This window comes from Anabrus simplex, chromosome 10 (assembly GCF_040414725.1).
Source record: "Anabrus simplex isolate iqAnaSimp1 chromosome 10, ASM4041472v1, whole genome shotgun sequence".
Lineage (NCBI taxonomy): Eukaryota > Metazoa > Arthropoda > Insecta > Orthoptera > Tettigoniidae > Anabrus > Anabrus simplex.
The window spans coordinates 117711208-117733744 of record NC_090274.1 but is presented as its reverse complement, the minus strand read 5'-3'; the positions used below and the strand labels follow the sequence as shown (position 1 = coordinate 117733744).

At 38.6% G+C, this 22537-nt stretch overlaps 1 protein-coding gene across 1 annotated transcript in view; it reads right to left on the bottom strand.

The window, feature by feature from the left end:
* Window positions 1-12188, bottom strand: part of LOC136881752 (zinc finger protein OZF-like) — a 118772-nt gene extending 106584 nt beyond the window's left edge. The window contains exons 1-3 of the mRNA XM_068229557.1: window positions 12119-12188; window positions 7887-8013; window positions 5884-5979 (exon numbers count right to left, since the gene is read on the bottom strand). The gene's annotated coding sequence lies outside the window, so the exon portion shown is untranslated. The remainder of the gene's footprint in view (window positions 1-5883; window positions 5980-7886; window positions 8014-12118) is intronic.
* Window positions 12189-22537: the final 10349 nt, after the last annotated feature.

Genomic DNA, 22537 nt, shown 5'->3' with positions numbered 1-22537 from the left:
ACAGACTGCATTTCTTTTGTTCCTTTTTTGGTGTATCATAGTTGGCAACATCTATTTCAAGAAGTTCGGATATTTCTCCACAGACGTCTCTATTAAACAACTGATGTCATGCACTCTGGTGTAAAGTGGAACAATTAGAAATTTATAGAAATTTTGTGTATATAGGTTTCCTAAACTGAACGGATTTTCTTTGCTTTGGATACTACTAGGTTTTCAACACTTCTTACCCATCCCACCAGGCTTGGAGTCTGGCAAATCAAAAATTTTGTGTATTTATTTTTCTGCCAATCATAGGCTTTTTGTAACTTTTCGACTGTCCAATAAAAATGATGGTGTATGTCTGGTCTCAGCCCGGAGCCTTCAAGACCCTTCCTCTCAGGTATAAAAGCTTACGCTTTTTTGAGTTAACTTGTATTACTGATCGTCGTGCTATTGAGTGTGTGTGCTAAGAGAGGAGGCAGGGGTCTCATCCATCGGCAGGTAGAATATCAGCTAAGGTAATGGCCACCATTTTCCATTTCAGTAGTTATGTATACTCCTCTTTCTTCTTAAAAGTTCGAGTAAATCAAGTGTACTTAACTAAAATTCGGGAATAGACAGTGTGACACCTTCTCGAGTTCCCTATCAACTTGTTTTTGAGGTGACTAAGTTTTTGTAACCATATTTTATCTGTAGCCTTTTAACTTAAATTTCCTTCATATAGTCACCTCAGCTGTGTGGGATTAGCCTCTGCATCGTCGGGCCACTAGCCCAAGTAGAGATTTAATCTTTGATTTCAAGGAGCAAAAGATACCGCCTCCATACTATTTGATTTTTGGGCCAGTAAAATCAATTGAAATGGTCTTGTTAATTGTAGGTTGTGCCTAGAGAGGCCAGAAAGTGTAAACATGATTGAGCAAGACTCTCTAATCACTAGTGTAAAAGTTAAAGGCTGTAAGGCTTTGGGAGCGTAGTGACCTCAGTAGAACTGCAGAGCATTGAGGCTATTTTATTCAAATGTAAAATATATTTATGTGATATTGAATGGTGCCTTTGGAAGGCGACGACTGGTGACCTTTGGAGCAAAGTGCTCTTGAAAATTGTGATTTAAAATTTCCTGTAAAACAAACTGGGAGATTCATCTCTTGCCAATCCAACTAAACGCTACAGTAGTGATGTAGGGACCTTGTAAATTGGGAGGTGGAAGCTCGAATTTTGTAATTAAACTTTTCTAGGTTTATCTGTTTTTATATTTTGTACAAACTACCTCTGTATCTGAAAATTTGTTGTTTGTTAGAATTTAATATCTGAAAAGAAATATAAACTTTATTTTAAATTTTTAAATTAATCCTTGACTATCGTAGATAGACGCATTCAAACCAGCACCTTCTTTCACTTCTCTGTGATCCACGAAAACTCGGCGAAAATAATAATAATAATAATAATAATAATAATAATAATAATAATAATAATAAATTAGGGGATCCAACTCACCTTCATACTAAACACTTACGATGCATACCCAATAAGAAAAAGAGCTGGTGAATTTAGTCCTGCAGGAGTCTGCGTCTTATCAGAATCACCTACCTGGTAATAAATATTAAAATCCCTGACCCAGCTGCGAATTTCCAAATTTTATAAACTTAAAGTAACCTGCATTACACACACACACACGAATAAGAATTTAGAGGATTCAACCCACTTTTGTACTGAATATTCTACATGCATACATAAAAAGAAAAAGAAAACTAGTGCCGGATTGTAGTCCTGCAGAAGTTTGCATCTTGTCAGAATTACCCTACCAAGAATAAAACCCCAAATTAACTGGGAATTACAAAATCAAGAATATTTAATTCAGCCTGGATTACACCTACGTGCATATTATTCCTGTAATATTCAGTCACTACCAAGCAAAATACTTATCCCGAACCACAGACATGTTCCACATTTAGTTGTCAGAGACCAAAGGGGTTACCATACTGTAGTTTCTAACAACTAGGCTCACAGATACACAAGTTTTCATGCAGCATTTAATAATGGATCAGAAAACTCATGAAACCTAACCAGTTCTTCAAAAAAATTGGGGTGAATCTGTGGATAGGTTAGTATAATTACATATGAAAGGTAAAAGATGAACGTCGAAGAAACATATGCAAGTGCCGGCCAACAAGGGGTATACTATGGATGGTACATGGGGGGAAGTGTTATGATCTCCACTACATGCTACGTATATTTTCTACCTTCGCATGCTGTTTTCTCCGACCATGCCGCTGCTGCTTCACTCACTTTACTGCTCTGGTCACCTGCCGCCTGCCTACTCCGCCCACCCCGTGTCTCTCCTGTTCTTCTCCACACATCGCCTTCTCCGCTTGCTGTGTGTGTTGGTGTTATCCTGATTATGAAGTTCTTATTTCTGGAACATGCTGGCTTTCAGCTTCTCTATTCATCTCGACGCTTCCATACCACTATATATCCCTGCATATTTTATTGTGATTATAAAACTGAGAACGCAATATAGGGCTTGCCATTCCCCAACAACACAGCATATACAATAGTAAGCAGATCAAAACACTGAAAATTATCGATCGATCATAGTTGCTACTGCTTGCTAAAGGCTATCCATATAGGTATTGAAGTTATTGTTTACTCCACATTTGAGATCACACTTGGCTTCTAATGTTTATTCAGTTTTCTTTACAATTCATTCATGGCATAAAAGACATGCCCAAGATTAATGTTATAAAAATTGAAAAATGTGCTTCTAATAACAGATAAATACGGTATGTCCATCTGGCAGAAGAACAAATTTCCAATTTTTTTTCTGAATTCGTTGCATTTCCTGGATTTCCCACTATTTATCGAATTCACTGACATTCCCCGGTTTCCGGTTTTCCATATGGGTGGACACCCTGTTAAACCCGTATTTGTACGGTGAGGCCACAGTCTTCTTATTTTTGTTGAAGAAGTGTAAAAAGGTTCATGACTGTGTGTTGCCGTGTATGTCTTTACTAGCTGATGTGATAGCCTCCTCTTGTACTATTAGTCAAATGGGGACGCTCGTGCTTGAAGTTTGCTACAGCTTGAATGTTGAAATTGACTATTGAGGGATGTTTGGTGAAGAATCTGTAACAAGAGGAGGGTAGAAAGATTTTCAAGATTAGAAAAAAGGGTTAAATTTGATTAAAAACGCTGTGTATACATTTACTTACCCCCTCGACATTTCTGGTGTGAACTAGTTGCCTTTACAGCATCAGAACGAATGACACTTGCACTTCTCGTATTCTATCTGTGAGGTATTTAGGGAACGGGGTGTGGCGGAGGAGAGGAGATGGGTGGAGCATTGAGTTTATGCGCTGTAGGCTGAACATTTACACCAATAATGGCACAAATTTCTTTGGAGTAGCTAAAGAAATCAAGGACTTTCTGCAAAACAACCCACAGAAAACCAACTCTTCACCCAACTGCAGGCATGAGACTAACATGGCATATCATCCCTCCTGTAGCACCAAACTTTGGTGGAATCTGGGAAGCAGCTGTCAAGAGTCTCATATGTATCACCTCAGAAGAGTGATGGATTCTTATCGCTTTACTAACAAAGAATGGACCACTCTTATAACACATACTCACATCCTTTCACCAAACACTTTTTAGAGGTGTCTTAATTGTGTCAATTGTTGTTTGTGAACTTTCAACAAGTTTCCTCATTTTTATAACACATATTCCTCTATGTAACACTTTGACTAGAATAATAAGAATCCCGATTTTTATCCCTTAGGCAGGAGATCACGGCTGATGATGCCATTGCAATGGGTAAAACATGTCCCCTTAAATTAGTATGACAAGATATAAATCTTAATTTCAAGAACCCAATATGTACTGAATACGTGGATTTCAATAAACTTTTGTAACATTGTTGAAATAATGTATATTTCAATACGGACAAGTCATGAGATTTGTAACATATAATTATCTGAGATTGTTGTAAACAAACCATGTAGTGAAACTGAAGTCCACTGTTTGTATTGGAGATGAACCCTGTATAGAAATGTTAGATTAATGTTGTGTAGGAAACTATCAACTCACATAAAGACTATACATCCAATCATACATCAAGAAGGTCATCTTCTTGATGGTGCAAGACTGCACAATACTCCGACACTAGTGGAGTGGAAACATCAGAAATTCTGTTTCATGTCACAAATATAATTTTGATGGCAGAACAGCTTCAACTACATCATCCTGGCACTCAACACTCTGAGAGAAAGGTCTAGGATCTCCTCAGCAAGGGGGACTGAAAGAAGCCACACTCATACACGTCTCAAGTGAATGCAGATAAATCAGAACAATGAATGCGAAATACATGAATGATGCCTATAACACCAACATACCCATTCCATAAAACTAGCATAGACTATGCTAGCCCAATTCTAGTAAAAAATCATGTGAAATCGAACAAGACCAGACTGCCTAGCTGCCGAGGCTGTCTAAATAAACATGATAACCGATCTCACCACAACATTTCTCTCCACTCATTATCGACATAGTTCTCATAGAAATCAATCCCTGAACGTTTACAGCAATAATGGCACAAACTTCTTTGGAGCAGCTACAGAAATCAAGGCCTTTCTGCAAAATAACCATCAGAACACCAATTATTCACACAACTGCAGGCATGGGACTGACGTGGCATTTCATGCCTTCTGCAGCACCATACTTTGGTGGAATCTGGGGAGCAGCTGTCAGGAATCTGGTTTATCAGCTCAGACAAGTGATGAACTCATCGCTACACCAAGAAAGAATGGACCATTATTACAACACATCCTCTCACCAAAGCTAAATGATGACCCTTTTGACACTTCTTACCTAACTACATAGCATTTCCTTATAGGAGAGCCAATTACTACACTCTCTGATCATGATTATACTTCCTCTGTCATCAGAACCTTGCCCACATGGCTAAATTTTCAGCAGCTAACCCAGAACTCCTGGAAGAGATGGTGAAATGAATATCTCAATAAATGGGCAATGAAATACCCCATAGCAAGATAGTCATACTGAAAGAAGATGACACGCATGCTATGAAGTGGACAATGACAGTGATCAAATGTGCATCCTGGTAATGACTCATTCATTCATGTAACGAATGTTTAGGTGAGTAACGGTGAACTTACAAGGCCTATTCACAAACACTATCCCATACGAAGAATGAAACAGAAAGGCAAGATAACTCTTGAATGGCTTATTTATTCATTGCATGTGTAAGTAATATTGTTCCGAGATTATCTGTGGAACGCAGAAAGGTGAAAGAAGGTGTCAGCATGTGGGTCTATCTACGATATGAAAGATTAATTTAAACTTTTACATAAATGTTATATTTCTCTTCAGATCTCAAACTTACAAAAATTCTTCACTAGGTCAAGGAACAAAATGTCAGGTAAAAAATAGCAAACAAGAATAGAAACCCAAGGGTTGGAAATTACAAGTTTTGAGCTTCCAGCTCCAATTTACAAGTTTACAACGTCACAAATGTTGTGTTTGGTTAGATAACGAGACATATCTCACAAGACACAGTTCAACAGCACCTTGCTCCTTAGGTAACACATACGGCCTTCCAAACGCCCCACTCAAAATTACACCTATATCAAAAATGAGTTTACATGCTCTTTAAATTCAACCAATGAGGCTGTGCTCCCAATTCCTTATAGCCTACTCAAGGAAACATTACACAAAACCTTACAATTTCTGGCACCTCTAGGCACAACCTAAAATCTCATAAAAAGGTATATTTTCTGTAGGACTATCAATCATGTCCACTACAAAGATAGATCAAACCCTGGTATCTGTTGAGCCATTTTCTACCCATTTGCATTACCTGACGACGGCTTATCAAATTATGTACATTACCTCAAGAGAGTCTTCCTGCGATGACTCTGGCTCTGTTAACTCTGATTTAACTTCTTCTTTCAGAGCTATCACTTCTGATACATGTTCAAAATTCTCCTGTGGAAAATAAGATATATTAGATATGCTCATAACACACATCTACAAATACAGTCAATAAGAAATAAGCATGTTAATTCATTAATTTCCAGTATTATAGTTACTTTCAGAATTTCACTAATGTTTAAGGAAGATTTCTACCAGCAGAGGATTGTTACAACCAAAGGCTGTACTGAGAATGGTGTTACTATTCTTGCTCACTACTTAACTCAGAGAAAGGATGAGACTGAGAACAAAATATAAAATGGGAAACATTTTCTAGCCATATCAGAAGATATAATACCAGGGAGAGAATTGGGGCCATCTCACACAGAATTTGAAAGGAAGCAGCCATAGGCATAAACACTGAATTGTATGAACTGTTTTCATATGTACAATCATATCATTCAAATCATAAAAGTTGTCTGAACCAATTAGAAGCATTACAACTTTTCTAAATGATTATTTGTTCTCAGCACAGAGTTTGTTTATAGACAGATTAAAATAACTTGAAATAATAGAATCACATACTCTACTATGGTTTTGCTGAGATCACAGGGGATACATAAAACATTAAGACAGATCTGTTTCAAATAGCATATTTCAATGACTCCAAGTGTAAAATAAAAAAATTAAACATCAAAGAAGCAGACTTATCACAGTCATATAACAGTGAAAGATGTGATGTAGCAAAGCAACTAAAAACGAAATATTTGACTACTACAAGCATGCTATGTACTGTTCTGTGAGGAACTCTGGGGATGAGGACACTGTCAGTGGAGAATCAGCAGTGTTGGAGTGTACATCTGCAGTTTCAGAAGATCTTTTATGATCTACAATGAGACATTTAAATTTCAAACTTGGATTCATTAAACCTTTTCAGCATTAAAGGGGGGAAGGGAGTGTGATTAAAAGCCTATGTTCTAACATAACTTAATAATAAAAGTGAATTAAATTAACAAATTCTAGAATATACCTACTTAACACATTCAATATAGAAGAGAACAGTAGCTGAACTAAGGAATGGATGAAAAGGATGCACAAAAACGACAGTAAAATAATAACAAAGAGGAAAGAAGAAATTCTGTTTAATGTGCCTTATGTCCCTAAAGTGTCAGAGCCCACTAAGAAGAAGCATGCAAAAAATTATTCTCAGAAATCATGCATTCTAGAGCCCTTAAACTTGGTTCTCTATATAACATAGAATGTGACCTGTATTTGAGGAATAAAATGAGCTAATCACTATTCTGTCTGTCTAAAAGAATTCAACATCTGAGCAAAATATTTATTTTGAGAGAACGTACATTCAGATTTTGAGCTATTTTATCCCTCGTATCTCATAGGCAAATCTGCTCTTTCTTAAAAAACACATAATATAATCCAGACATTGTGGATGTCAGGGTAACTCCGGATAATCACACCTGTATTGACATTATGTTTAGCAGACTGGTGTAAACAGGCTCAAAATCACTAACGAAAGATTTGTGATTTAACTTCTTCAACACTAATTATGGTAGAAGTGAGAATTTTTAACACGTGGTGCAAATGACGATGCAGTAGTGTTGGAGGATATTAGTTTTTTTAAAAGTATGATGGGCCATGCATCCTCTATTACAATCAGAGGGGAAAAATAGAAAAGGTGCAACCCCTAAACCAAAGTAATTTCGATACTGACAATAAAAAGTACAGACTAATCCAACCCCAACCTTAAGTTCCTAAGAGTTAGTAGCTTTGTGTAGCGCGTTGTGGTGTATTCCCAGACAAATAAACAAAACAGAGTCGTACTATGCATAGATGCTGATTAAGCAATTGGTGACTGCTGGTGTTAATACTGAGGAAGCACACAGAAAAGTATGCCGCTGCCAAACTTATTCAGCTATTAAGGGTTAATTTCTGATCTGTATAAAGTTATCTGGAATGAGACTTACAAGTGATGCAGTTGTTCCTTCAGGCCAGGCTGGTTCCTCTTTGATCTTTGCTTCCAGGTCCATTTCGTGCTGCAACTGAAGCAGTTAGAAGTTACTGGGATTGTTGATTACTTCCAATGACCTTACACTGAAACATAAGCCAGAAAAATATATTACCTTATTGATGTCATTCATACTTATGGTGTTTGTCAACAGACTAAGCAACCACCTTGTAATTTTACACGACCATCAATATTATGATCATACTGAAAAACTCGAAAGTTTACATGACTGTTGATATTGTGTTCATATCAATAGACCTCAAGTTTTCTATAACAGATAACTTTGATCACAGCTAAGGACCCCCCAGTCTAACATGACTTCTAAAACAGTGATCACTTCCAGGGGAAATATAAGTTAACATATCTGTCGATATCAATATCATAGTCAAAGGGCCCCTAGTATTACACGACATCTTATATCGTATTAATAACTATATAACATACAGTTTTATATGGAATTGAAACCGACACAAGTTGACCTTTCTTGTTAAAAATCCAATGTACACTGCTTGTGATCGAAATGTACAAAACTTCTTGAAAATTCAGTGACTATACGGTTTGCGTATCACTCTGATCACCCGGGTCCATATATTGGAATCTTCCTACCATTTTTATCCTTTGCAATCAGCTTCAAATCTAACTGAACAAGTTCACAGTTTTTTGAGATATGTTCTATCAAAATTTTCCTTCCCAGGACCAGAATCTCTCAAACCTATCTCCTCTCATCAAGATGATTCACTATCACTTTATTTGAGACATGTTCTATCAATCTGATCTTCAAGAACTGTTGATAACACGGTCTTTAAAAGGCTTGAACACTGTTTTTCTCAGCACCAGTTATTATCTGTGTTTCACTTCCATACGGTGTCATAGTCCTTACTCAGTGCAAACATAATTTTTAAATTTTTCAATCTGTTGAACCTGAAGAACGTGTTGGAGAACAGATGGGAATTAGGCTGGATTCAGTGATGATATTCATTGATATTGAGATGACATATGTCAGTGTACAATGGCAAGTGGTCTCGGATGAATTGATAAAAAAAAGAAGGCAGGGAGAGGTGAAGAACCAATTATAAAAGCCATGAATGAAAAGCGAGTATGAATACTACGATAGGACAAACAAACTGGTTCAAAGTAGAAACAGGACTTCAGAAAGGATGTGTTTTATCCTCTCCAATCTTCATTACAGTCATGGATGAAATCCACAAAACTATAAAACACAAAATGGGAACCAAGGAGGCAAAGGCCTCACTCTTTGCAGATGAGACAGTAATATGTGGAGAAGATGAAATAGGACAAGAACAAGATACTGTATGGAATCAGGAGATGGAGGAATACGGAATGAAAATAAGTGTGGAAAAGAGTATGATAGTAGTGGTGATGAGAAGTAATAGAGAAGGAAGTGGGAATATTGAAGTAAATGGAAGACCATTACATGTTGTGGCAAGCTTCAAGTATTCGGGCAGAATAATTGCAGAAGATGGGAAAATAAATTAAGAAATTGGAAAGAGAATTGACCAGGCCAATGAGTTTTAGCAATGTGTGAGTTGTATAGTCTGTAACTAGGACATCCAACGGAATGCAAGAAAATTTTGCAACCCAATGTGTTACACACCAATTTTGACATATGCATCAGGCACATGGACAACAAAACATGAATGCAGAATTCAAGAGGCCAAGATGAAATTCCCTAGAGAAATAATAGGGAGGGCATAAAGGGATAAAGTCAGAAACATAGAAATGAGGGAGTGAATTGGATTCCCTGAACTGAAAGGCAAGACAGAGACCCCTAAGCTGAAATGGTATGGACACATGATGAGAATGGAAGAGAATAGAGTACCACAGTAAGTATTTACAAAGAAAGTCATAGGAGAAAGACATCACGGAATGCCCAGAAAGGGGTGAATGGATTCGGTTAGGAGAGTACAGAGAAGAGTGGAGTAAAAGTAGAAAAAATATTTGAGGAAGGAAAGGAGTGGTGGGGAGAGAAAAACTGAGGAGGTTCTTGATTCACATTTCAACCCAGAAGACTGGAAATGGAAAATGAAGAGAATTCTGTTGAAATGAAGACCAAAATTTATACAATACTGCTATCAGCTCATTTCATCGTACAATGCCACCAACATTTACTTAAGTGTCCTTTCTTTATTTTTCTGTGCATGCCATGTCTAATGACACAACCGAGTGGTGTTTACCAGAGTGCCCCTTCTAGGGAGTTCCATGTAAAACAATTGGTTTAAATGTTAAGCAGTTTTTATTGTTCCCCACGTGGTACGAAAATTGTCTATGTTGAATACCTCGAGTGGTGCCTCAGTGAATTCATTTCACCCAACAGCAGTGTTTGTTAGTCACTTGGTGATATTTTACTGGAAATGTAAACATACTGCACTAACAATGAATACTAAAATTTCTCCTACAATCTTTGTTCCTCTGTCTAACTGAGTCGATTCTTATACATTTCCAGGGAACAGGTTTCTATGTAAACACACATCTATTCAGGAAACTATGATCAATACTGATGTGTGCTGTGTTTACTTGTTCGGGCCATCACAGGTTATTCTAATAATCTGTTATTGGCTTTACTTTTAAGCAACTACCTTTTACAGTTACCACAGCCAAATTTATTCTTGAAGTTTGTTCCTCCATTCCTGCTAGCAGCTTAATGTTGCACTAACAACTCCAAGGGAAAGGGATAAGATTAGGTATGCAGCAGCATTAATTAAGGTTAATTAACGATAAAATGGGGAAACCACGGAAACATTTTTTAGGACTGCAGAGCCTAGGATTCATACCCATGGAAACTCACCGCTACTCAACCCTGAAAATCTGTTACACACCAATAAATCAGAGAGGCAGCCAACTGTTACCTAAATCATCACGAATAAATACCGGATATACCTGCTGTGGGGTAATGATGATTGTGATACAGAAGAATCTCCATAACAACACTGATATAACCAGATACAGATATCCTAAATGGAAACCCCTCAAGATTATGAACCCTACTACCATATATCACAGCATACAGAATAAAGAACAACTCAACATTCACAGCGTCAAGTTTTACATTAATTAAAATTTCACACTACATATTGAATTTCTTTCTGAAACTACCATCCGCATTTCTTCATCTGCGTTGCTCTTCAGAAAAAAATACTCATTCCACTAAATTTAGATGTACGACATATTGCTACTACCAGGGTGCGGAATCAGAAAGAAGTGGTTGGTGGGGGGAGAAGGAACATAGGGCTTAACTACTAATTTTTTTCAGACAGTACCTGGTGCGGGGTTAAAGTCCCCCTGTTTTTTAATTACCCTCTCCACCCAGAAGAATTTAAATTTGAGATCTTTTTGTTCCAGTGTTATAACGGGAATGATAAACATTAGAACGTTATTCCAATCAGTTGAGAAGTTTATGAATGACTCGCTATCTTAAGAAAGGCCAGATGAGGTGCAAGATTCCATGGTTTATTGCTTTTTTCATGGAACTTTCCTCTACCAGGGCTATGTGTTGACTGAACAAATTTGTCAGTTTGTACCCTGCTCAAGTGAATATTGTCCTATTGATACCTATAGGAAACACACCCACTCCAAGAAGTACAGGAGTGGTGTAAATTCGAGCTACTTATAGCAATGACAAGGGAGGATGGACTTGCCAGCGTGAAACATCAACAACAGGCTGCAGGTGGGGAGTTGTCACTGCTGCATTGTTTAATTGCTCAAGGTCTGGCAGTCATTTGAATTATTTCTGATGTTTTTATGAAAATATGCCCAGTAAAAATCATTAATTTCAGTAATAAATTATCGGTTCTACATTTTCCTGTTTATTTTAAAATGAAAGGAACCCTCCGGGCAATTTTAGTGGGGGGGGGAACCTCTGAGATAAAATCATCGGTGGGGGAGACATTCTTCCCTTCCCCCATCCCCACCACCGCGATTTCGCACCCTGCCTACTACACACAACTTGCAGGCACTTGCAACGCAAAGGCTGGGAGTTTTCTAAAAAGCAAGCTAGTTATATGCGTATTCATTTTTCATGCTTAATTAAAAATAAAATTAAAGAAAATTAATAACATTAAATGTTAAAAATATGTAGAATGCTGAAACTGAGAAAGATTAGTATTGACTTCTAATATTCTCAATCGAGATCTATACATTTAGCAAAATTGAATTATTGAAGTTGAACATTACCGACAGTATGTTAGAGGTTGCGGACACAGTGTAAAATGATAGAAATCACAATTCCTCAATGAAGAAAATCCGTAACTCAACGGAATTAGCTATAGAATAGGCTAATACGCGCCTTATAAAACAACATACTAGCCACTTCGAAACTAAACCAGGTATTTGAATGTTATTTAATCACTGAAGAGAAACTCTTGAAGAACAAATCTGATTTGTAACAGTCAGTAAAACAGGCTGAATTTAAGAAAGGATGTATTACTAGTGAAAACTGCAGAGTATGCGACACTTCTTCTTCTCTTGAAATGTGAATGGGCTTGTAACACCACCCAGTTCAAATAATTGTAATAAATCTCACTGAAACACTCATATATACCAAAATACACAACTGAGGGGAGAATTGTAGTTTAACATATCCGTAATGTCTACAACCGTAGTATGGGACACTTACTGAAAAGAGCACTGGCAGCACTGGGTGCAATGTTACGCCATGTCTGGCTCAAACAAAGAGAATGAGTAAGAGATGACTCTCAACGTTATTTTTCACTTCTGTACGCAACGGCTGCGCAAAGATCGCCAGGAATTGCACATTAGCCCCTCTAGTGAGCACAAGGGCTGAACTAAAATTACCGGGCGGGCGATTTAAATCGTTTAGCGAGCGGAGGGTCCCCAGGTTCTCGCCCCCCACCCCCCACCCCACTCTTAAATATTATATTAAATATATTTTTGTTCTTTTTTTTTCCTTATATTATTTCTTTCATTTCCTTTTCTTGCTTTCCTTCTTTGTTACCTTTTTCTGAAATACTGCATTCTGAACAACAATACACCTGGAGGTTGGCCTGTGCTTTATTATTATTATTATTATTATTATTATTATTATTATTATTATTATTATTATTATTAATTTTTTGCTGGAGAAAAGAAGCTTACCAGCTTGTGCTGCTTATTATAATTATTTGATTTATGGAGATATATTTTTCTTTTACTAATTCACAAAGCCATGAAGGATGGGAGTGACTGGCCTTGCCTGTGCTGCTTTTGTTTGTTTCTGCTGAGGAAAATGGAAGCTAACTCACAAAGAGAGGAAGGAAGTGACCAGAAGGTGAGTGGAATTGGCAATCCCTATCTCAGATTAAGACCTATGACAGAAATAGGCACTAACATCCCCTCGTACATCAGTTCTCTTTAACACTACTTAAGCCAACCGTAACAGTCAGTAGTATCAAGATATGCCACTTATGCAGGAAATAAAATATAAATACAATGTAAGAAAGAAAACCATACACAGGAACCACAATGATGAAAGGAAACTCATATGATAAGGAGGGAGTTTGTAGGATTCAAAGATAAATTGAAATGAAACATGATCTGTTGGTTTATGGAGCTATATTCTACCTACTATCCACAGTGTTACAGGTATAAAATTGTGTAGAAATTTGCACAAAAGTTTTAGTGATCATAGTATATCATAATCTCATGACATTACATTCAGCAGTGTTACATCAATTAATATTCATCAGCCAGAAAACTATGCAATACAACACAAATACAAAATAATTCATTTAGGAAAGAAAGACTGGAACTGACAAGTTACAACATAATACTTTCCTCTCTTATTGCAGTCTAACGTTGCACTGACATTGCAAAAGTTTTCAGCAACACCATTTGTATTTTCCCAAGGAACTTACTGTATGATAAATCTTTCAGTCTGTCAAAAGAGGCACCCAGGGCCACACACTGAGAAATATTGAGATTTGTACTTCTTTTGCATCTACTAGAGGATGGCAAATCTCTGGCAGAGTAGTGTTTGAAGAAACCAAGACATGATAGCACATACTCTGTTCCTACATACTGCACCAAAACACAACATATCATTCAATCAGTCATCTGCATTTAGATGATAAACAATGTCAAGCTACAAAATTGTATGCATCCCGTGTATTCATTGATCTGCACTATTTACAATACTTAAAAATGTTCTATTTTATGTGACAGTAGGATATACCGTATCTAAATTTTTCTGCTACATGGAAAAAGATGGAATCATGAATATGTTTGTGGGTTTAAAAGACAAGAGAGCGCTTACATATTCTGTGACTGTTCCCTCTTACAACATGCAGGAGGTACAAATAATGCTTCCTTTCAGTCCATCCGCAGGAGAGGAGTTCCAATAAATGGACAGAAATATGTAGCATCAGGATCTACGTACAATAATATGGCAGCTGATCCAGCACAATACATTACCATGCCAAGTCACAACATAGCTCTGCCTATTAAGAGCTACGTCCAAGGAATTGTATGCTAATTTAGTACAGTATTATGAACAATATGCTGCTACTTCCACAACATTATGGTGTGCAAGGGCCTTTGCTGTGATCTAGACGAAATGCCTGTTGAAGACAGTGGAAACTCACTTCAGACAGTGCCATTTGTACCTACTGTATATCGAAGGCGGAAATCTACGTTGGTGGTTGCAGAGTAGGCTGATCTGTGGTCTGACAGCATGCACTCCACCCGGCCAACCAAGTGGGGAGCCTGGCACACGTAAGCGGAAACAATGCCAAAATTCAATTAAGGGCTGCGTGGTTGCCCACCCCCTACCCACAGGGGGACAATTATGATAAGGCTAGTTTCTTTACATTGCACTGACACAGATAGGTCTTAAGGTGACGATGGGACAGGAAAGGCCTAGGAATGGGAAGGAAGCAGCTGTGGCCTTATTTAAGGTACTGCCCCAGCATTTGCCTGGTGTGAAAATTGGAAACCACAGAAAACCATTTTCAGGGCTGCCGGCAGTGGGGTTCGAACCCACTATCTCCTGGATGCGAGCTCACAGCTGTGCGCTCCTAACCGCACGGCCAACTTGCCCAATACTATGATAAGGAAAGTTTGTAGAACTGTTACCATCACATCAAGTGAATGGGTTACCAACATCACAAAATTCACAAATATTAATTTAGTTACTTGGACATTGCATACATACCAGTACATACTTTTGTATAGGAGGATGTGCATACAAACTGCAAATAAGAGAGGAGAGAGCATAATATATTTCCTGTGTTCTGATGAGAAATGTTCTCCAAAATACAAGATTTTCAGTGAAACCTCCTTTGGTAGAAATGGATGCTTAACCAAAACTATGACTTCTTTACACAAATCATTCACACAATATCACACGACACTTCCACTTCAGTATTTCAATATTATCTTACAAATAATGATCTCATATAAAGGAAACCACATGTCTGAAAGGTTCATTGCTCTTGAAAATAACTCCACATTACAGTTTTTCACTTCCCATTTAGCAGATATGTTTCATGATGTACTTAATCTCCCTATAATAATATTAATAGTAATACTAATATTAATGATAATAATACATGTCCCATGAAGTTTAAATAAAGTGTTTGATTATATAACAACTGTAGGGCAGGAATTTATAAAAGTCATTATGAATGCAATTAAGACAAATGGGGGTCTGAAACATGCAGATGTATGGCATATTTTGAATTACAACACTGAACGTGAACTTAACATTTTTCCACCTTTATGAACAATTATAATGATGTTCTGGGCTTCATAATGATCTCATTTTTTTGCCTATGAGGCTCATACACCGATTCATGGCAACCATGGAATGGGCCTCAGAAGGATGCAACTGTGGCCTTAATTACGGTATGGCCTTAGTATCTGCCTGCCTATTGCAAAGAAGGGAAACCATCTTCAAGATAGCTGATAGTGGGTTCGAACCCACCACTGCCCAAGCGCAATTTCATAGATACATGACCACACTGCACAGCCTACTTGTTGGGTCTTTTGTAATACAAAATTAAATATATTGCTAAACAATTATTAGTATTCATAAACTGAAATTGCTTAATTTGAATGTAAAATTAACAATAATAACATTAGCACCAGTGTTCTCCCCAGAAATGTTTGTCAGGAGGGTGGCAAGAATGAGTAGCCGGACGGGGAATACTACGTAAAACTTCAATATGAATATAAATTTCAATTCGTTCCCCTCAGGGCGTTAACAATAATATCAGACAGGTAAATATTAACTGCACAATTGAACTATTTGAATGTTATTATCATGAACAAGTTATAACAGAGTACGTTGAACGTCTAGTGTTCTATTGCTCCTTCCAAATCATGTAACACTGGACTTAGGCCTCCCACTCGGTTGCTGTGGACATGTGGACTGCCTTACAGGTTTGTGATGTCATACGGAATAGAGGGCTCGCATGCGATTCCACGCTAATCCAGACCCCTGCTCGCGACTACATAGTGGTCAAGCTAAACATTTGATCTCCGATGTAACTGATGCAATTATGGTAATGATTTATCATTTAAATTGGCAGATTTACAGTATTTATAGGTGAATTTGGAGTAACCAATGACTCAGATGTGTACCTATTAATAATATTATGTAATTCGCATATATCTAGGTTTAGTCAAGCGGTCTCTAAAACCGGCAGGGTGGTGCACCCATTAGAAAGGTCCTAGGGAGAACACTGAGCACATAAATACCAATTAGTGAAACAACAATTACAGTCCACAGGCTGAAGAGAATAAGAAATTACCTCAATAGTTCTTCATAATAACAACTCTTTACAATGAACGACATCCACTCAGAAAGGGAAGATTTCTTTCTAAGGGTTATATATCACTGTCAGCACAGACAAGCGATGACTCATTAAAGGTTTATTCGTAGTAGCAGCAGGCGTGGAGATGGTGGTGGCAGCAACAGCACCGGTGATAGTAGTAGTAGTAGTAGTAGTAGTAGTAGTAGTAGTAGTAGTAGTAGCAGAGGCAGTAGGAGTGCAGGTGGTGGGAGCAGCAGTCATAGCAGCTGAAGGCCTTGGCCGAGGACCAGACTTGTGTTCAGGCATACCTACATGCACAAGAAAAACAATAAGAATGGTACCATTTTTTCCTCCTCTACTACAGTGAATGCAGGGTATTGATTTTCAAATCTCATAATGTCATTCATTCATAAACATGTATTATGGTTCTTACAGTAGGCAAAACAGCAATAAAATTACATTGAGCATATGATATTGTCCACCTAAATATTAAGCACTTGAATACATTAACAGTAACTGTATTGAGAGATGTCATACAACTGTTTTTGCTCCATTCATGTTCAGTTGAACTTAAGGAAGAAAACCTAATTGTACTTGCACATTTTATATTCACTGAGTCCAGAAAAGATCCCCTACATGCTGAGAGGATGTTGGAAATAAATTCAAAATGGTACATTCAAATGTTAGAAATTCCCCATCCCCTCCCCCCATGGGCCTGGTTCACCTCTGCTTAGCCAACCCGGTCACTCCAAGCACCCCCAGCGTCACCTGTGCAGACACCAAGTCAACGTAGATCACTGACCAGAACTCCTGACCTCAAACCATCCTCTAAATGAAGAGTGGACACTGCAGTTCAGCACATAATGAAAGCCATCAAAATAGTGAAAAATAAAGAGCCTGTAGTTCTGGGAGGTGACCTAAGTTGTAGAGTTAATACACCATATCAAAAGACAATGATTATACTATAATTAATAAATGATGAAGGATACAAAGTAATCAACAACTCAATGGAAAAGATATATATAACCCTAAACAGTACAGTACCACTGACTTAGTTTTGTGAAAGGCGCCATTGTATGAATTCTAGTGCAACAGATTATGTACACAGATCCGGGAAACATGATGGTAACAAGCAGGTAAATACTAAACAATGTCTTGTCACAAAATAAAGTAGGAATTCATGATGGCAAAACAACTTCAGATACTATTAAACAGTGGGGTGGGGTGGGGTGTGCGCCAGTTGAAACTCCTCTGCTGGAGGAAGTCTGAACTTTATCTACGGTATTAATTTTCTACTTTCTCAGAAGATGTCACTACCTGGAAATTTTGGACTTTTTGAACCGTGTCATTTTCGACGTATTTTTGTTTTGCTTGTAGTAAGAAGTGTGAACTTTCTCTTCTAGAGGACACTACTGAAGATCAACAATAGTGCACCCTAGTGCGGAGTGAAAGAACTGTTTTTTTGGAGAAAATTTAATTTCAAAAGTTTGTTCTTTGCTAAATTTCTTTCAGTCATTGTTTAAGTTGGCAATATTAACCCTTTCTTTTCCCTTGTTTTGTATCTAGCCAATCCCGAATTTCTTTAATTAATTTTCAACCAATAATATGTTTCTTCTTCGTATTGTGTAGGGGGTTTCTTGATGAACCAATAAAATCCTTTTGGGAGGGTGTTCTCATTCCCCTAACGCCTCGAACTTTCCGCGAGAGTATATAAACTGCTGATTTTAGGGTCTCCGCGCCACTTCTGTTCCATCTTTCAGTGTGCAAAGTACATAGCAGGGGGCGGGAAGCGCCTCTTTCTTCGGCAGCGTTCAACAACAAGGTAATGGCCGATTAATAACTTCTTTCTTTGCTAGCTCAGCAGTTTAACTCTCGGGGCGGGTCCGAAGTTTTTCCATAATGTAACCTTCCTTAAAATGTATCTATTCTATCTTTAAACTGCATTTCGGGATAGAGAGTGCTTAACCCTCTCGAGCTCCCAATCATATTGTGTTGAGGTGAACTTATTTTTCTCAACCTATTCTTCGTTAACGTAAAGTAAATTGTTCTTTTCTAAAGTCACCTCTGTAGTATGGGATTAGCCCTTGCATTAGTGGCCTAGAGCCAGATTAGGTTTTAAAACAAATGCATTAGGAGTGCAGATCGCCTCCTCTCAAATTGTTATTTTAGAGGTCATGTAATTAACCTTCTTCTCATTTAATAGACCTCAGTAGGTTGGGTATTTTACCCCTGTGTATATGTCCTTAGAGGACAGCTTGAAAGTGGAATTAGGTGTGGCCTTTTGACAGGCCTGAATTTTGAGAGCAAGTTGCTCTTTTCCCGAAAATTTTGTTTTCTGCGCGCCTCAAGGAGGCCTTACTGTGTATTTTGGAGCAAGTGCTCCTAGGCATGAATGGGGTTATCTGCCCCTTTGTTGAATACTGTATATCATAAAGTGGGGCTGATTGCTCAAGAATTGTGAGGCTGGGGCTCCAAGCCCAAATCCTGTAAATATTGTAATTGTATTTTCATTGCCTTGCTACTCTGTACCTGCCATGATTGTTATTTCTTTATTTTGAAAAGAAAATATAACCTTGTTAATTTTACATGCACTATAATTTCGTAGCTTGAGACCCGTTCACACCCGCACCTTCTTTCACGCCTAACTACCACAAAAACACGGTAACACATTCTATCGAAAATTGCCCCAAATTACAAATTGTTTATCAAAAGGTCGGAAGTAAACTGCGTCGACGACATTGTGAATCTAGGCCGTGAATACGAGTCTACTCTTCAGTCGAATCACCTGTACCAACCACCGCCCCCGCCCTCCAGTTGCTCCTTTCCTGACGTCGCCTGTCGTTCTGCATCAAAATCTGTTTCCTTTGCCAAGTCACCTGCCCGTGCATCATCTACTGAACGCCCTAGCGACCGTTTCGAGTCCCCTCGTTCACCCGGCCGCGTAGCCAGCGCGCTCCCTGATCAGAATGTTCCCCGTTGTAACACGGCAACTTCTATCAGATGTTGGAATTGTGGAAAAGGTGGGCACGTCTTCAAACAATGTAATTCAAAACCTTCTGTGAAGTGCTATCGATGTGGTCTAGCCGACGTATTCCGCAATATTTGCCCCCGATGTAACGGAAACCAGGGAAACTAACCCTGCACCGACGTTAAAGCCCGCCGTTGGTGCCTAAAACCTTTGCTCATCGCCAAATTTGTGAACTCCCCTTTCCGTCACCCTGATCCAAAATTCATTCTGGTTCGCGCACTGTATACGCTTAGCTTGATACTGGATCTTCTAGTTCATTCGTAAATCAATCTGTGTTGGAGGGAATGAATATAAAATATCTTCGAGATCGCGAATGTTCTATAACCTACATGTCCTAAAGAACGTATCAAAATCCATTTCAAATTTCATAACTTTTCTTGGGATTGGAATTTCAAAATTGTCCCCGAACTGTCTGTTCCCCTGATTCTTGGTGCTGATTTTATGTTAGCCACTGGATTGTCCATTGACTTTATCAGCCGCTCATTCGCTTTTCGTTTCCGATCTAATGAGAACTTTCCATTTGAGTACCCTACCAATAATATACCGTTATGTTTTGTGTCGAACCACAGTCCTCTAATCGATTTATCTGACCTGTCCAAAGATCAAGCCTCCGTGCTTAACGATCTCCTAAGTGATTTCCCCGATGTGCTTACCGCAAAATTAGGTTGTACTAAAGAATTTTCGTACTGTATTAGACTGAAAGACCTTACTCCCGTTAGGCACTCCCCTTTTAGTCGCTCTCCTCCCAAGCTTGCTGCCCTGAGGAAATGCATTAATAAATTGTTGGAGAAAGGTATCATCAGCCCCTCTAAGTCCTCCTTCAGTAGCCCCGTTTTTCTGATTCCCAAGAAAGACGGCCAGCCTCGCCTCGTGATCGACTATCGATCCCTCAACCGGAATGTGGTATTCGACAGCTTCCCTCCTCCGACCATCGAATCCGCGCTTCAATCTTTTGGAAAAGTCCAATATTATTCTGTTTTTGATTTTAATTCCGCCTATTTTCAAATTCCTCTCGAACCCTCTTGCCGAGAATTTACAGCTTTTGCCACGCCCTTTGGCTTATACCAGTTCAATAAGGTACCGATGGGCATTTCGGTAGGTGGACAAGCGCTGAGTCGAATTCTATATTCCGTCTTCGGTGATTTGAAATTTTCCTGCCTGTTTTCGTATTTAGACGACGTCGTTATTTATTCTAACACCTTTGAAAAGCATATTGGTCATCTGCGGGAATTCTTCAACAGATTGAAAATACACGGATTCACCATCAATCCTGAGAAGGTATCTTTATGTTCGAGAAGAATAAAATTTTTGTTGTCTCCGGGTCCGGCATTTCTGTTAATCCCGACAGAGTTAAATGTATTCGTGACTTCCCCAGACGAAGAAATTTCCGTGGTGTCCGTAGATTTCTCGGCATGGATGGATTTTATAGTAGGTTCATCCCTAACATCTCTGAAATTTCAGCCCCTAATTCTCTAACAAGAAAAATGTTAGATTCTTGTGGAGCGATGCTCAGGAACTAGCCTTTTGTCAACTTAAAGATGCCCTCTGTAGAGGCCCGGTGTTGCACAGTCCCGACTTTAATGGCGAATTTGTTCTTCAGTGTGACGCTAGTGACATGGCCGTCTCGGCTGTTCTGAATCAAAAGCTTGAGGATGGTAGCCTAGCTCCTATTGCGTATTATAGCAAGAGATTACTCGACTCTGAAACTAGATATTCCATATACGAGAAGGAATGTTTAACCGTAGTTCTTGGCGTCGAAAAATTACATTCCTACCTCGAGCATCGGTATTTTTGGGTCCATACTGACAATCAGGCGTTGTATTGGATGAGTGTAAATGTCAAAAGGTTAGGAAGAACGGCTCGCTGGATTCTCAGATTATCTTCATATAATTTCACTGTTGTACACGTCAGGGGAAAGGACAACATTGTTGTCGATTGTCTCTCGCTCATGTTTGATGGGGTTGAAACAGCTGATTGCGAGATTGGATGCAGTCCCGATAATTATCTTCCTGCCTGTGTACTTCAGAATTACCCTCTCAGTTTCACTGATCTGTCCGAGTTTCAAAAGAAAGACGATGAATGTGTTCGTCTGATTGACAAGCTTTCAAGGAAGGAACCGGGTTGTGAGTCCTTTGAATTGAAACAGGGACTTCTGTACCACAATAATCCTCGCGGTCGCTCCTGTAAAATGTTCGTCCCTCTGGATTTCAGGCCCATGATTTTAAATTACTACCATGATTCCTATTTAGGCGCTCATCTTGGCCAATTAAAGACCTTTCACAAAATTGCCCGTATCTACTACTGGCCTAACTTGAAAAAAGGTGTTTTCGAATACGTCAGGTCATGTGACGTCTGACAAAAATGCAAACCTGCCCAAAATAGTCAGATGGGTCTGCACTCTGCCGACGTTGCCAATTTTCCAGGCGAGAAATTATTCATTGATTTCTTTGGACCCTTAACGAAATCTCGAAATGGCAACATTGGGATTCTATCTGTTATTGATGCTTTCTCTAAATTCATCTGGCTGTTCCCAGTTCGCAAGATCAATTCCAACGTTACTGTAAACTTGCTGTCTAAACATATTTTCGGAATTTTTGGCTCACCTAGAGTACTGGTTTCTGACAACTCCTCTGTTTTCACCAGCGCGAAATTTCGCAATCTTTGCTTTTCATGGGGGGATCCGTCACGTTCGCCTCAGTCCCTATCACCCTCAGCCGAACCTTGTCGAGAGGTTCCATCGTAACTTAAAAATACGCTTGTCTGCTTTTCACTATAACACACAATCCCTCTGGGATTGTTACCTTTCTTTCTTCA